Raw genomic sequence first — 4,571 nt, forward strand, 5'->3', positions numbered from 1 at the left:
TTTGCAGCAAGATTTTGCATATCTTCCATCAGTCTGTTGGAGAAAGTCTAATTTCTTCTGCCATCATTTGTTGGGGTGGCAGTACCAGAGCAAATGCATTAACAAGCTAATAGGTTAGACTGGCCTAGGAACTGTTCTTGAGATACAGATAAAAACATTATGGACAACAATGGACATCCTCTTCAGAAGATTATACAACAACAACACAAGGGACTTCATTAAGAGGCTTCTCCTGATCCGGTGCAAGACAGACCACTACAAAAGATCATCCCAGCATACAGCTAATAATACCTACATGTATAACGTAGCATTGAAGCATTGCCTAGGAGTCGATGCAACATATAACTGCCCTTTGAGATCAATAAAGTATTTTTTAAATAGAATATAAGCTAAACTAGGTGGAGGCTTATATGTTTATATTTTAGTCTCGATGTGTATTTTTTATGTGTTGCATAATGATAAAGAATCATTTTATATCTAGATATTAGATAAAATTTCCCTTTGTCCACTGATCCACACAGGAAATAATCAGTGTATGATTTTTGTCCACACAACCTAATTGAACAGTTAATGTTTAAGACAAACTGGCAATGTCTCGTTTCGAGAGAGGATTCCAGACGAGTTCTTGCCCAAGCATTTCTACATTAATGCTGCATGAAATTGCCTGAGGTTTCCGAATGAGACAAGCTGTTGGGCTCTGGCATGGGATCCACATCAATATCCCACTTATGCTGGTGACCAGGTGTTGAGAGGAAATTCTCAACTGAATATTGTGTCCAAGTTTGTTGGAGCTTGGGGAGCAGTTTCTTGTGAGGATATTAATTTCACCGCCTCACTGTGCACCCTGTCTCTTCTCCTTCCGTCTTGTTTTTGGCTTTCCTCCGATCTGGGCCGAGTGCAGTCTGCTGTGGCTCCCACTTGCACACCTGCCACCAAGAGAAACAGCTGTGGCCCGGCACAACATCATTAGTGCAGCTGAAAGAGAAGGAAGGGCCTGCATAGCCATACCGTGCTCTGTTTACTCTGTTTAAGAGTTCAACTTCAGGGCATCTGTACAATGGACAAACATTTTTACGATAAAGACGTGCAGAAGTGGCCCTCTTGCCACGCTCTTAATGTGTGGATATGTAATACGATCATGATGGAACCTGTAGGAGATCAGGGCTGCTGAAAAGGAATTTTATACCTCAGGTCCTTATGGGGTGGTTTCTCCGCAAAGCTGTTATAACGATGACTATAAGAGCCAACATTTTATCCTTTCACAAAGAAATTTTCAACAATGACTAGTTTTGGCAAACTTGAAAAAAATAGATAATGAAAAATTGCTTGAAATTAAAGCTTTATTCTGTACTGGAAGACATCCCCAGAAATCTCTCAGGTTTCGGATTTACAAGCAATCAGGACTCATGGAAGGGTTGTAATCAATATGTCCTTTGTGCATTTAGAGGACAAGCAGAGGGCGGAAGTTCTTCCATTGATTTGGGAAGATGCTGCAGTATAAACCTCCCTTAAGACCATCTGTTCTTTCAGAAAAAATAACAGAGGGAGATTTGACTCTTGTGGGTACCAAGGGCTGCTGTGGAGAGCAGACATCAAACCACAGAACCAAGTGCCCACTGCAAAAAATGATGTAATTCTCACAATAGCGGTATTTAACAAGTTCTTAAGTTCAGTCTGTTACTTTAACTGTACATTAATTCTCACTATGACATTATTAGGTGTTGATTTACAATTGTGGTATGGTTTTGGAAGCACTTCCAAGTTGATATTTCTACTCATTTCCTTATATCCAATCATAAATAGTTTGGATTAAGAGCTGAAAATAGATACTTAGTCATTGTTATTTGGAGCATCATTGGTAATTACAGAAATACACTATTTTGGTAGAATTACTGATATTTTGAGGGAAATTACTGTTAAAAATGTCCTAAATGAGGCTCCTAAACCTTGTAGACAGACTTCCCAGAGGAGCTTAAGGTGTTCGAATGTCAATGCTGAACCCTATGGGTGAGGTCTGAGTTAATGTCAGACAGAGAGGACATTTTTTTATACTGTATATGTCAATATCTGGTTTTAGCGGCATACCATAGTCTTACTTGTTGCTGCACACAGCCAGTGTTTCCATCATCCCTAAACAGGAATGGTCGAGGCAAACTTCACCTGCTGAGGAGATAGACATCCGTACTGACATCAGTCATGTGTTATTAGGCAAGTAGTATGTTGAAGTAGCAGCTTATCTGCTGTTGAGAAGAAGAAGAAGTTAAGTAAGCTCATTTGGGAAGCCAGCTAATGTCCTAGGATGCCCCCCAGGTACATTGCAGACAGATTGACTGTAAAACAAAAACAATCATTGTGGGACAATTTCATCCAAACAATGCATCAAACTGTAAAAAAAAAAAAAAAAACTGGAAAGCTGTTTTAGTGAAAGACTCTTTTACTGTAAATGCACAAAGTAGCACTACTGCAGATCCTTCTTCTTCCACTTTGTCTCCAATTAGAATAAACTGGGATAAAAGGCATCAATTGTGCCAAATAAACTGCAAAAATTAAATAGAAATTGTTGAGCTAAGCACCTCTTCCTGCAGACTTGATGTTTTACCCACAGGTTTGATTAAGAAGGTTTTACCTGTTTTAGAGTCTGATTTGATTCTATGCATAAACACATCCCTTTAGTTGGGTGTTTCCCCCCCCCCGAGGCCTAAAAAAAGCAATTATCAAACCATTTTTGAAAAAGAGAAATGAATCCTGCAGAATGCCTTCTTGATAATGACCAGTCGCTTTCGATTCAGGTTTTTTGTGCCAGACACATTAATCAAGGTAGTTTAAATCCTACCTGAAAAATAGGAACTTCCATGTGTCAGTAGGGCACTTTAAATCAGAGACCAGAAAGGCTAAATTCTGGGGTCCCTCCTATTCTATATCTACATGCACTCCTTAGTTTAGATTATAGCAAACAACAAGATCAGTTACCATAACTATGCAGACGACACACAGCTTTACATCAGAGCATCACCAAGTGACCACGAAACCATCAGAGTGTTGGCTAGCTGCAGCTAGAAACCACTGATTATGGCTGAAATCTTGTTGTCATAATGGACTCAGACCTGAACCTTCAGAGGAACACAAAGGCAGATACTAAGTCATTCTTTTATCACCTGAAGAAAATCTCCAAAATTAAAGGAACAATGTGCAAGCAATATCTAGATAAACTCATTCATGCATTTATCTGTAGTCAAAATTGATTACAGCAGCAGTTTCTTCATAGGTTTGCCAAAAAGGTCCATCAGACAGCTGCAGCTGATCCAAAACGCTGCTGGCCATGTTCTCACTAGAACAAAGAAAGTAGAGCACACCAGCCCGATTCTGGCTTCCTTCCAATCGCTCCATGTTCCTCAGAGAGTAGACTTTAAAACTCGTCCTTCTGTTAGTCTATAAATTACGGAATGAATCAGCACCTCAAAACATAACAGATTTGTTGACAATGCATCAACCTCCGAGACCACTAAGGTCTTCTAGTTCCAGCCTACTCTGTACACCCAGAAATACAATCAAACATAATAATAATAATAATAATAAATCCAATTTGTACCACACTTTTCATTAACAAAAATCTCAAAGTGCTACTCAGTGCCAATAAAATCAAAGATAAAAATCAACATCATAAAAATCATGTGGAGGCAGAATAGGCTTGCTTAAATAAAAAAGTCTTCAAGCCTCTTTTAAAATCATTCAGTGGTTGTGGAGCTCTCAGATGATCTGGGAGAGAGTTCCAGAGACGGGGGGCAGCGACAGCGAAGGCCCGATCTCGGGAGAAGAATAATTTATTCCTATGCTCCACTTATCTGGAACAAACACCCAGAAGACTGTAGAAGTGCTGAAAGCCTGAGTTGTTTTGAGTTAAAGTTAGAAACCCACTTGTTTAGAACTGCTTTTGTTTAAGTTGTGGTGCAATTGTTTAATCTTTTTTACTACCTGCATTTATCCTATTTTTGTCGTTATATGCTTCTATTCTGCCTTTATTTTTTTTATTTTATTATCTAATTTATGTAAAGCACTTTGAATTGTCCCTGTACTGAATTGTGCTATACAAATAAACTTGCCTTGCCTTTATCCCAGCTACTTCTAGACTTAATAATATCTGTTCCCTATAGGCCAAAGATGTGTTAACAATCATTCTGTTACTTTAATTTTTATACACTGCCTTTATTTTCACAACCACAAACAAGCTGAAATTGGAAGGCAACTGGACTCTTGCTCAGATTTTTAAGGACTTATCAATTATTTTTACTGTTTTGCCTGTTAATTGCACACAGTTTTTACCTGCTCCATAAGTGTTTTTTTTTTCTCATTTCTCATTTAATCTGAATAATCCATTTGTTTAATAACTGCAATATATTTCTTTTGAAAAAAATATTTTGAACAGTCCACATCAAATTTTCGTTGTTGTTGTTTTTCAAGATGTTTTTGTCATTTTGCCTCTTTTAAATTGTGATCCTCAACTTGTTATAACTCACATGTGAAAAAGAGTATTTCTTTTCTATTTTATACTTATCTATTCTATATGTTTTTTT

This window comes from Cyprinodon variegatus, unplaced genomic scaffold (assembly GCF_000732505.1).
Source record: "Cyprinodon variegatus isolate N-32 unplaced genomic scaffold, C_variegatus-1.0 Scaffold2, whole genome shotgun sequence".
NCBI classification, from domain to species: Eukaryota; Metazoa; Chordata; class Actinopteri; order Cyprinodontiformes; family Cyprinodontidae; genus Cyprinodon; species Cyprinodon variegatus.